This window comes from Pseudophryne corroboree, chromosome 2 (assembly GCF_028390025.1).
Source record: "Pseudophryne corroboree isolate aPseCor3 chromosome 2, aPseCor3.hap2, whole genome shotgun sequence".
In the NCBI taxonomy this organism is placed as follows: domain Eukaryota; kingdom Metazoa; phylum Chordata; class Amphibia; order Anura; family Myobatrachidae; genus Pseudophryne; species Pseudophryne corroboree.
In genome coordinates this window covers 861140583-861153492 of record NC_086445.1, presented here as the reverse complement: position 1 = coordinate 861153492, position 12910 = coordinate 861140583, and the positions used below count along the sequence as shown (strand labels likewise).

Here is a 12910-nt window from a genome sequence, read left to right as displayed (position 1 = left end):
GTGTGTGTGAGTGTATATGTATGCAGTATGTGTGTGTGTATGTCTACAGTATCTGTGTGTATGTATGTGTGACTGTGTGTAATGTATGTACAGTATGTACGTGTTGTATGTGTATATGTGGTATATGTGTGCAGCATAATGTGTGTAAGCATCACCGCTTCAGGGAGCGTCACTGGTACAGGGGGCGTTACGTGTGTAAGTGTCACTGGTACAGGGGGGCGTTACGTGTGTAAGCGTCACTGGTACAGGGGGTGATACGTGTGTAAGCGTCACTGGTACAGGGGGCATTGCTTGTGTAAGCGTCACTGGTAGAGGGGACATTACGTGTGTAAGCGTCACTGGTACAGGGGTCGTTACGTGTGTAAGCGTCACTGGTACAGGGGGTGCTGCGTGTGTAAGTGGCACTGGTACAGGGGGGAGTTACGTGTGTAAGCGTCACTGGTACAGGGGGCGTTACGTGTGTAAGCGTCACTGGTACAGGGGGTGCTGCGTAAGTGGCACTGGTACAGGGGGGAGTTACGTGTGTAAGCGTCACTGGTACAGGGGATGTGTGACACCCCATCAGAGTTGCCACGGACATTTAACTTATTTCTGCGCCCTTTATCCCCCTCTACAAAATACAGCCTGGCTAAATACTTTGAGACTTCAGCAAGGAAAGGGTTAAGAACATTTTCTATGCTATAGCTGTCATGCGCTTGGACAGTTAACAGCCGTGTGCCGAGTGTGTTGGCAGTTGGGCGGCGGCCATCTTAGGAGGATGGGCAGAGTGAAACAGGACCTAGGAGCAGAAGGTGCTGAGCTGATTTGGTGGTGTACATGGTGACCAAAGGAGACTCCTTACCTGATCTTCAATAAATCAGAGTCCAGCAGCTGACAAAGAGAGTGTCTATGGAGTGGTGAGCAGACTACGTCAGCCCTGAGGCAAAATAGCCACTTCTAGTGAGATCCAGGAGCCCCATTGCAGACTATACATTCTCACACTCCCTGTCACAGACTCCCTGGTATACAAGAGATCACAGTTTTATACAGTAAATTAGCCAGTTTCTATAGTAATAACACCCTTTATGAGACTGATAAGAGCCATCAAATAGCAGTAAGCACCTCTGTGCAGAAGCAGACAGTCATGTGCCGCAGTTTTCTCAGCACACAGCCAGAACTTTGTAGCGCAGTAAGGAACAATACTGTCTTAGTTACACAGACAGCTTAAAGGATTCAGGACTCAATATCACAGGGGCCTGCAGCTGATGTACTGCTCCCAGTCAGACAGTGTAAATGTAACAATTGAGTACAGTAACCTTTTTAAAGTACAGGTCAGTAACCCTGTTTCACCACCTCTTCATTGCAAGCCCTTCCAGAGATAGAGAGACTGCTCATAACAGGGACAGAGACACCTTAGCTGCCTATATTGCATTTAAGGATGAGTCAGGATTAAGTGGCACAGTTGTAAACCTACTTATTGCCTGACACAGCCATGTGGATATCGCAGAGAGCCTCCTTTAAGAAAATAGCACCTACAGTACAATCAGTTAATATTATATCCAGACTAGCAAAATAGACTCACAGTTGCCTAACAATAGTGTGCTGCATCATATTAGAAGTTGCAAAACTGCCTGGTTGGACAGAACCTGCTACACTTCGGCCCTCATTCCGAGTCGTTCGCTCGGTATTTTTCATCGCATCGCAATGAAAATCCGCTTAGTACGCATGCGCAATATTCGCACTGCGACTGCGCCAAGTAATTTAACAATGAAGATAGTATTTTTACTCACGGCTTTTTCATCGCTCCGGCGATCGTAATGTGATTGACAGGAAATGGGTGTTACTGGGCGGAAACACGGCGTTTTATGGGCGTGTGGATGAAAACGCTACCGTTTCCGGAAAAAACGCAGGAGTGGCTGGAGAAACGGGGGAGTGTCTGAGCGAACGCTGTGTGTGTTTGTGACGTCAAACCAGGAACGACAAGCACTGAACTGATCGCACAGGCAGAGTAAGGTTGAAGTTACTCAGAAACTGCAAAGTAGTTTGTAATCGCAATATTGCGAATACATCGGTCGCAATTTTAAGAAGCTAAGATACACTCCCAGTAGGCGTAGGCTTAGCGTGTGTAACTCTGCTAAATTCGCCTTGCGACCGATCAACTCGGAATGAGGGCCTTCATTTGTTGTAATCCATCCATTGCTACCTTCATCCAAGACTTGTATTAACTATTCTCAGGATATAACTTTCCTAGAAAGGTGCACTATACTCAATGTAGCTAGCTACAAAACTAAAGGTTTTTACGGGGCCCCAATTATAAGAGTATTTTCAGGTGATTGCTTAAAACTGTATATTAGTGTGTAAGGATTGTCAAATGTGGATATTGTTTCTTGTGCTTTATTGTTCTTTGCATGAAAATGGTATGTGACTAGCATAGACATTGAGGTTAATCTAAATTGCCATTATATGAGATAATCTCAAATTTCTACAGCTGAGAAAAACTTATAGCAGTGTTTCAGTAGAATAAAAATTCATATAGAGAAATTGTGTAATCAATGCCTGTGTGCAATATATCCTGAACTATATTGTAAGTTGCTGGTGAAACTTATTCCTGTTAGAAGCTACAGACACTAGGTCCAGGTGAGGAACACCAGAAAAGATAAAGTAACACATTAAACCAGAGGGTTAGACTTCCTAATACTTACCTGTAAATTGTTGACTTCAGTGATACCTACTTTAGGGTGTCACATCTGGCGTCGTACGAACAGGATACGAACATGTCTTCTGATGATCAAGCAGCGGGGGATTTGTCAAATACTCACCCAACCATGGCCAGCATAAATCCAATCGTCTTGCCGTATTACTTTGGGGCTCCATGGATTCCAACATATAGCGGAGATGTTCGAGGTTCTGAAGGGAACACATGGACTGAATTTCGGAACAAAATGAAGTAATTGGGGTATATTTACTAAGGTCCCGATTTTGACCGAGATGCCGTTTTTTTCTTCAAAGTGTCATCTCGGTAATTTACTAAGCAAAAATCACGGTAGTGATGAGGGCATTCGTAATATTTTGGAAGTCCTAGGAAAAAATCACGAATCAATACACCATCGGTCAAATACGCCTGCAATTTGGTAGAAATCGGGAATTTACTAAAAAGTGCAAAACACAAACACTGCCGACAATAGCCAAACACTGCCGTGATGAAATACAAATCGTGAAAAAGTGCTAAAAAAAAACAGACCTGCTTTTTTATCCCGTGTTTGTATAGGCATGCACGGATCCATGAGATCCGTGCATGTTTTTCAGTGGGAAGGGGGGGGAAATGTTATAAATTTTCGAAAAACAAATGCGTGGGGTCCCCCCTCCTAAGTAAAACCAGCCTCGGGCTCTTTGAGCCGGCCCTGGTTGCAAAAATATGGGGGGGAAATGGACAGGGGTTCCCCCATAATTAAGCAACCAGCACCGGGCTCTGCGCCTGGTCCTGGTTTCAAAAATACGGGGAACAAAAAGAGTAGGGGTCCCCCGTATTTTTTAAACCAGCACCGGGCTCCACTAGCTGGACAGATAATGCCACAGCCGGGGGTCACTTTTATACAGTGCCTTGCGGCCGTGGCATCAAATATCCAACTAGTCACCCCTGCCCGGGGTACCCTGGGGGAGTGGGGACCCCTTCAATCAAGGGGTTCCCCCCCCAGCCACCCAAGGGCCAGGGGTGAAGCCCGAGGCTGTCCCCCCCATCCAATGGGCTGCGGATGGGGGGCTGATAGCCTTTGTGAAAAGTGATTGATATTGTTTTTAGTAGCAGTACTACAAGGCCCAGCAAGCCTCCCCCGCAAGCTGGTACTTGAAGAACCACAAGTACCAGCATGCGGAGGAAAAATGGGCCCGCTGGTACCTGTAGTACTACTACTAAAAAAATACCCCAATAAAGACAACACACACACACCTTGAAAGTATAACTTTAATACATCCATCCACACCTCCATATACACATACTTACCTTATGTTCCCACGCAGGTCGGTCCTCTTCTCCAGTAGAATCCATGGTGTACCTGTAAAAAAAATTATACTCACATAATCCATGGTTGAAGGCTCCTCTGCTTGTAATCCTTTTGTAATCCACGTACTTGAAAAAATAAAAAAACGGACACCCGACCACGAACTGAAAGGGGACCCATGTTTTCACATGGGCCCCCTTTCCCCGAATGCCAGAAACCCACTCTGACTGATGTCTAAGTGGGTTTCTTCAGCCAATCAGGGAGCGCCATGTTGTGGCACCCTCCTGATCGGCTGTGTGCTCCTGTACTGTATGACAGGCGGCACACGGCAGTGTTACAATGTAGCGCCTATGCGCTCCATTGTAACCAATGGTGGGAACTTTCAGGTCAGCGGTGAGGTCACTTTCGGTCAACCGCTGACCTGAAAGTTCCCACCATTGGTTACAATGGAGCGCATACTAAAAACAATATCAATCACTTTTCACAAAGGCTATCAGCCCCCCATCCGCAGCCCATTGGATGGGAGGGACAGCCTCGGGCTTCACCCCTGGCCCTTGGGTGGCTGGGGGGGGACCCCTTGATTGAAGGGGTCCCCACTCCCCCAGGGTACCCCGGCCAGGGGTGACTAGTTGAATATTTGATGCCACGGCCGCAAGGCACTGTATAAAAGTGACCCCCAGCTGTGGCATTATCTGTCCAGCTAGTGGAGCCCGGTGCTGGTTTCAAAAATACGGGGGACCCCTACTCTTTTTGTTCCCCGTATTTTTGGAACCAGGACCAGGCGCAGAGCCCGATGCTGGTTGCTTAAATATGGGGGAACCCCTGTCCATTTTTTCCCCATATTTTTGCAACCAGGATCGGCTCAAAGAGCCCGAGGCTGGTTTGCCTTAGGAGGGGGGACCCCACGCAATTTTTTTTTAACATTTAAACTTTTTTTTTTTTTTTTTTTACAAGCTGCACAATGAAGCCCAGCACGGATCTCTCAGATCCGGCCGAGATTCATTGTATTAAAGTCGGCAGTGTTTTACAAGTCACTCACGTAAAACACTGCCAAAAAAAACGAATGACATCGACATCGAAAAACCCGAAAATGCAGAATACGGCAGCTTAGTAAATTAGTCGTAATCAATTCAAAAAGTTGCATATTTACACTTTCGATGTCATTCGTGATTGAACTTTGACCTCAAACGGGAAAATACGAATCTTAGTAAATTTACCCCATTGTTCCGTTTATACCAATTGAGCAAACAACAGCAAGTGGAGATTCTTATAGGGCAGCTAAAAGGCACAGCCCTAAGAGAGGTGACTTCATGGCCAGAGGAAAAAAGAGAAACCGTAGGCCTCATCTTGAACCGACTAGCTGCCACATTTGAAACAAGACCGTTATCTGAACTTAAGGTGGCTTTTTACACGAGAAAGCAGCGGCCAAGAGAAACACTGCGTGACTTTGCACTCAATCTTCAGGAGGCACTTCGAGCATTACAGGTCATAGATCCAACAGAAATTCGGCCAACAGATGAAATATTGATTAATCAATTTATAGAGGGATCCCATGGTGAGATAGTGAAGTCGCATTTACGCCTCCTTCAGCTACAGTTATCAAATAGCTAATTTTTGGTCTTCAAAGAAGCTGCCATTAAAGTGGTAGGGACGTTACAGATGCAAGAAATGTCCTGCCCTGAGATGTTGGGAATCCAAGAAGAAAAATACCCTCCAGAGATCACAAATCTGAAATTGGATCTGCACTCACCTAAAGAAGTTGTTGCACAGGGTGATCAGGTGCCAAGGACCGATCTATTAAGAACTATAGGAGTGCAAGTCGCTGAGCTGACCCATGGGATAAATGAAATGACACAGCAATTGCGGAATTTCATGCAGCAACATGAAAAGTGCAGAGGAGAGACAAACTGGAGCATCGATGAAAGACAGCCCAGAGATGTGGACCTTCATGTTGTAGACCAGAATCAAACTGAAGTGGTCACAACACCAGCTACAGAGCCTGTAGTCAGTGCAAGAAAAGTTAAGGGGAAAGTCGTTTGGTTTAACGTGTGGTATGGCTATGGCTTTATAAATTGTCCTAACACCAAGAAAGATGTGTTTGTACATTATACGGACATAAAGAAGAACAACCCCCGGAATTATTTCCGAAGTCTGGAGAGAGGAGAAACGGTTGAGTTTGATGTTGTAAATGGAGAAAAAGGTCCGCAGGCAGCTAATGTAACTGGTCCTGGTGGTGCTCCAGTGCAAGGCAGTAGAGATGCATCAAATCGCAAGCATTATTGTCACAGAGGTGCTCCATGTGATTATCAGCAAAGCTGCCAATACAGTGAAGGTGGAGAGGAGAGCAAAGAAGGGGAAAATGTGGCAGAAAGTGCATATCAACCACAGCCTGATGGGACATGTTGCTACCCACTGTATGAGCAAATGGCGGAGGAGAGAGTTGACACTGTGCAGCAGAGCTTGCAAGACATAATCCGACCACAGCTGCCTCCAGATCCAGCATGTTTAGGTGAGGCCAGAGTCAAGGACATCAGTTCCAGTGCGGCCTGCCTTGATCAGGCAGATTCAGGTGTAGCCGACCGGGGAGAAGTCACGGAGAAAGTGATCTACATGGCTGCAGCAGAAGCCTTGGAAGTTTCCTCTAAACCCATTGCACCAAATTCCGTTAGGTCAATGTCTGAGCCTCATATTCCTGCAAAACCCTCTAATAAAACAAAAGAGGCTGTAACATGGCTTTTCCCAGAGTGGCATTGCGAAGACTGTGAATACACCACAATAAGAGGTGAAGAGTTTGTCTCAATTTTGCAACAGTCATCAAGAAGATCAGGAAAGAGGCCCAAAGGGATTTCTTCCCATTAGATACTGGCAAAAGAAAATGTAAAAGTGATTATATAACAAACATATCAGTTTATACAATAGTTTTGGAAAAAGTAAGTGTTAGAATTGTTTAATGTTACTGTTGCTATATGGCAAACTGACTGTGTTAACGTTTATGGTAAATTTCTAAAACTTAAAGTGAAGTCTTGAAAGTTAAAACAGAACGTCTTCTAATGTTATTTATGTTAAATATAGTGTAATGTAAAGACTGTATTTGAATTTCACAGCTGCAAGGTTGTTTGCTGATATGCGTGGGGACACGCATAATTCTAGCGGGCTGATATGTGACACCCCATCAGAGTTGCCACGGACATTTAACTTATTTCTGCGCCCTTTTTCCCCCTCTACAAAATACAGCCTGGCTAAATACTTTGAGACTTCAGCAAGGAAAGGGTTAAGAACATTTTCTATGCTATAGCTGTCATGCGCTTGGACAGTAAACAGCCGTGTGCCGAGTCTGTTGGCAGTTGGGCGGCGGCCATCTTAGGAGGATGGGCAGAGTGAAACAGGACCTAGGAGCAGAAGGTGCTGAGCTGATTTGGTGGTGTACATGGTGACCAAAGGAGACTCCTTACCTGATCTTCAATAAATCAGAGTCCAGCAGCTGACAAAGAGAGTGTCTATGGAGTGGTGAGCAGACTACGTCAGCCCTGAGGCAAAATAGCCACTTCTAGTGAGATCCAGGAGCCCCATTGCAGACTATACATTCTCACACTCCCTGTCACAGACTCCCTGGTATACAAGAGATCACAGTTTTATACAGTAAATTAGCCAGTTTCTATAGTAATAACACCCTTTATGAGACTGATAAGAGCCATCAAATAGCAGTAAGCACCTCTGTGCAGAAGCAGACAGTCATGTGCCGCAGTTTTCTCAGCACACAGCCAGAACTTTGTAGCGCAGTAAGGAACAATACTGCCTTAGTTACACAGACAGCTTAAAGGATTCAGGACTCAATATCACAGGGGCCTGCAGCTGATGTACTGCTCCCAGTCAGACAGTGTAAATGTAACAATTGAGTACAGTAACCTTTTTGGAGTACAGGTCAGTAACCCTGTTTCACCACCTATTCATTGCAAGCCCTTCCAGATATAGAGAGACTGCTCATAACAGGGACAGAGACACCTTAGCTGCCTATATTGCATTTAAGGATGAGTCAGGATTAAGTGGCACAGTTGTAAACCTACTTATTGCCTGACACAGCCATGTGGATATCGCAGAGAGCCTCCTTTAAGAAAATAGTACCTACAGTACAATCAATTATTATTATATCCAGACTAGCAAAATAGACTCACAGTTGCCTAAAAATAGTGTGCTGCACCATATTAGAAGTTGCAAAACTGCCTGGTTGGACAGAACCTGCTACACTTCATTTGTTGTAATCCATCCATTGCTACCTTCATCCAAGACTTGTATTAACTATTCTCAGGATATAACTTTCCTAGAAAGGTGCACTATACTCAATGTAGCTAGCTACAAAACTAAAGGTTTTTACGGGGCCCCAATTATAAGAGTATTTTCTGGTGATTGCTTAAAACTGTATATTAGTGTGTAAGGATTGTCAAATGTGGATATTGTTTCTTGTGCTTTATTGTTCTTTGCATGAAAATGGTATGTGACTAGCATAGACATTGAGGTTAATCTAAATTGCCATTATATGAGATAATCTCAAATTTCTACAGCTGAGAAAAACTTATAGCAGTGTTTCAGTAGAATAAAAATTCATATAGAGAAATTGTGTAATCAATGCCTGTGTGCAATATATCCTGAACTATATTGTAAGTTGCTGGTGAAACTTATTCCTGTTAGAAGCTACAGACACTAGGTCCAGGTGAGGAACACCAGAAAAGATAAAGTAACACGTTAAACCAGAGGGTTAGACTTCCTAATACTTACCTGTAAATTGTTGACTTCAGTGATACCTACTTTAGGGTGTCACAGATGCTGCGTGTGTAAGCAGCACTGGCACAGGGGGTGCTGCGTGTGTAAGCGGCACTGGTACAGGGGGGAGTTACGTGTGTAAGCGTCACTGGTACAGGGGATGCTGCGTGTGTAAGCGGCACTGGTACAGGGGGTGCTGCGTGTGTAAGCAGCACTGGTACAGGGGGGGCGTTACGTGTGTAATCAGCACTGGCACAGGGGGTGCTGCGTGTGTAAGCGGCACTGGTACAGGGGGGCGTTACGTGTGTAAGCGTCACTGGTACAGGGGATGCTGCGTGTGTAAGCGGCACTGGTACAGGGGGTGCTGCGTGTGTAAGCGGCACTGGTACAGGGGGTGCTGCGTGTGTAAGCGGCACTGGTACAGGGGGGCGTTACGTGTGTAAGCGTCACTGGTACAGGGGGCTTTACATGTGTAAGCGTCACTGGTACAGGGGGCGTTACGCGTGTAAGCGTCACTGGTACAGGCGGCGTTACGTGTCTAAGCGGCACTGGTACAGAGGGCGTTACGTCTGTAAGCGTCACTGGTACAGGGGGCATTACGTGTGCAAGCGTCACTGGTACAGGGGGCATTACATGTGTAAGCGTCACTGGTACAGCGGGTGCTGCATGTGTAAGCGTCACTGGTACAGGGGGCGTTACGTGTGTAAGCGTGGCTAGTACAGGGGCCGTTACGTGTGTAAGCGTCGCTGGTACAGGGGGCGTTACGTGTGTAAGCGTCACTGGTACAGAGGGTGCTGCGTGTGTAAGCGTCACTGGTACAGGGGGCATTACGTGTGTAAGCATCACTGCGTCTTGTATAGCATCACTGGTACAGGGGGCGTTACGTGTGTAAGCATCACTACTGCAGGGGGCGTTACGTGTGTAAGCATCACTGCATCTTGTATAAGCATCACTGGTACAGGGGGCGTTACTTGTGTAAGCATCACTACTGCAGGGGGTGTTACGTGTGTAAGTCCCACTACCATAGGGAGCATTATGTGTACAAGCATTATGGTGGTCATTCCGAGTTGTTCGCTCGTTGACGATTTTCGCTATGCTGCGATTTGTTGCTAACTGCGCATGCGCATGTTACGCAGAGCGCATGCGCATGATTATTTAACACAAAACTTAGTAGATTTGCTGGTGTTCGAGCGACAATTTTCAGTCGCACTGCTGATCGGTAAATGATTGACAAGAAAGGGGCGTTTCTGGGTGGTAACTGAGCGTTTTCCAGGAGTGTGCTAAAAAACGCAGGCATGTCGGAAAAACGCGGTAGTGTCTGGAGAAATGGGGGAGTGGCTGGCCAAACGCAGGGTGTGTTTGTGACGTCAAACCAGGAACTAAACGGACTGAGCTGATCGCAATCTGTGAGTAGGTCTGGAGCTACTCAGAAACTGCAAATAATTATTTAGTAGCAGTTTTGCTAATCTTTTGTTCGCAATTCTGCTAATCTTTCGTTCGCAATTCTGCTATGCTAAGATACACTCCCAGAGGGCGGTGGCCTAGCGTGTGCAATGCTGCTAAAAGCAGCTAGCGAGCGAACAACTCGGAATGAGGGCCTATGTGCACTGTCCCTTTGTAAAGTATGGGAGGGCGCAAATTTATAGTTTGCAGGGGGGCGCCAAACACCCTAGCACCGGCCCTGTATGTATGTACAGTAGCACAGCACCAGCATCTCCCTGTGCTGCTCCCCCCTCCCTACCTCTGTCCGGGCACAGCAGCAGCGGGGTAGGAGGCTGTCATGTCTCCCCACACACAGCAGCACACGGATCCGTCCGCCCGTCCGCTTTGTGTGCAGGGCTGACAGTCTCTCCAGGGAGCAGCAGCCCAGTCGGCTCTTAAAACTCTCGCTCTCCATCTCCCCGGTCCCCGCTGACAGCCTGTTAGTGACACGCCCCCCCGGACGGGAACGCGCATATAAAGCTCCTCAGCGGCAGGGGTCGCTGTAGGGAGCAAGTCTCGTCCGGGGTTCCGGAATCTGGTCCGGCCCGGTTTTCACCGAATCCCCAGCAGAGACAGGGCTGGTGAGGATGGAGGACTCTGAGAGGAGGGGAGGTCTGGACGGGGCCGACTGGCTGACAGGTGACGCTGGGCAGGGGCACTGAGGGGTGACCACTGGGCCGAGGGTGGAGGGGGGGGAGTGTGCGCAAAACAAAAAAAAGACAGTACGTTACTATTAATGATTACTTACAACTATGAAGCAGGCGGCCAGCGGGACGGGTGTCCCCTTTGACCCCACCTGTCGCCGGGCCTGCCAGTGACAGCAGGATGCCGTCACTGTCAGTGCTACAGCTGCTGCCCAATCATAGAGACAGGGGCGTGCTTTCATATACGCTGAAAGCACGCCGCTGCTGCTCTGCGGCACTTGTACTGGTGCCGCTTTCACTGTTATTTTCCATGGCCTTTTCCAATCCTCTGATTGGCTCCGCCCCCTAGCCGCCCCCTGCTTCTGGACTTTTACAATGGCCATCGTGCGGCACCGCTCTAGGTGCCGCAGAAATTCATTTACAAGGTATTTCCAGTGTCAAATGATTAGAGTAATATAAAGAACATACTTATGACACAGAATATGTGTCATAAGAATCTTCTTTTCTCTGACGTCCTAAGTGGATGCTGAGGACTCCGTCAGGACCATGGGGAATAGCGGCTCCGCAGGAGACAGGGCACAAAATTAAAAGTTTGACCACTAGGTGGTGTGTACTGGCTCCTCCCCCTATGACCCTCCTCCAAGCCTCAGTTAGGTTTTTGTGCACGTCCGAGCAGGGTGCAATCTAGGTGGCTCTCCTAAAGAGCTGCTTAGAAAAAGTTTGTTAGGTTTTTTATTTTCAGTGAGTCCTGCTGGCAACAGGCTCACTGCAACGAGGGACTTAGGGGAGAAGAAGTGAACTCACCTGCGTGCAGGATGGATTGGCTTCTTAGGCTACTGGACACTAGCTCCAGAGGGACGATCACAGGTACAGCCTGGATGGGTCACCAGAGCCGCGCCGCCGACCCCCTTGAAGATGCCGAAGAGAGAAGAGGTCCAGAAACCGGCGGCTGAAGACTTCTCAGTCTTCATGAGGTAGCGCACAGCACTGCAGCTGTGCGCCATTGCTCTCGGCACACTTCACACCAACGGTCACTGAGGGTGCAGGGCGCTGGGGGGGGCGCCCTGGGCAGCAATGAAAGTACCTATTCTGGCTAAAAATACATCACATATAGCCCCTGGGGCTGTATGGATGTATTTAACCCCTGCCAGGTTGTCAGAAAAACGGGAGAAGAAGCCCGCCGAAAAGGGAGCGGGGCCTATTCTCCTCAGCACACAGCGCCATTTTCCTACACAGCTCCGCTGCTAGGAAGGCTCCCAGGCTCTCCCCTGCACTGCACTACAGAAACAGGGTAAAAACAGAGAGGGGGGGCACTTATTTGGCGATATTAATAATATTTAAGCTGCTATAAGGGGAACACACTTATTTAAGGTTGTCCCTATATATTTATAGCGCTTGGGTGTGTGCTGGCAAACTCTCCCTCTGTCTCCCCAAAGGGCTAGTGGGGTCCTGTCTTCTATCAGAGCATTCCCTGTGTGTCTGCTGTGTGTCGGTACGTGTGTGTCGACATGTATGAGGACGATGTTGGCGTGGAGGCGGAGCAATTGCCTGTAATGGTGATGTCACCCCCTAGGGAGTCGACACCGGAATGGATGGCTTTGTTTATGGAATTACGTGATAGTGTCAGCACGCTGCAAAAGTCGGTTGACGACATGAGACGGCCGGCAAACCAGTTAGTACCTGTCCAGGCGTCTCAAACACCGTCAGGGGCTGTAAAACGCCCTTTACCTCAGTCGGTCGACACAGACACCGACACGGACACCGAATCTAGTGTCGACGGTGAAGAAACAAATGTATTTTCCAGTAGGGCCACACGTTATATGATCACGGCAATGAAGGAGGCTTTGCATATCTCTGATACTGCAAGTACCACAAAAAGGGGTATTATGTGGGGTGTGAAAAAACTACCTGTAGTTTTTCCTGAATCAGAGGAATTGAATGAAGTGTGTGATGAAGCATGGGTTACCCCCGATAGAAAACTGCTAATTTCAAAGAAGTTATTGGCGTTATACCCTTTCCCGCCAGAGGTTAGGGCGCGCTGGGAAACAC

At 47.5% G+C, this 12910-nt stretch overlaps 1 long non-coding RNA gene across 1 annotated transcript; it reads left to right on the top strand.

Annotated features, from left to right (window-relative positions):
• The first annotated feature begins 168 nt into the window (after window positions 1-168).
• LOC135049894 (uncharacterized) lies at window positions 169-8589 on the top strand. The gene is made up of 2 exons (XR_010241506.1): window positions 169-893; window positions 7380-8589. It is a non-coding gene; the product is annotated as an uncharacterized LOC135049894 (long non-coding RNA).
• The last annotated feature ends 4321 nt before the right edge of the window (window positions 8590-12910 follow it).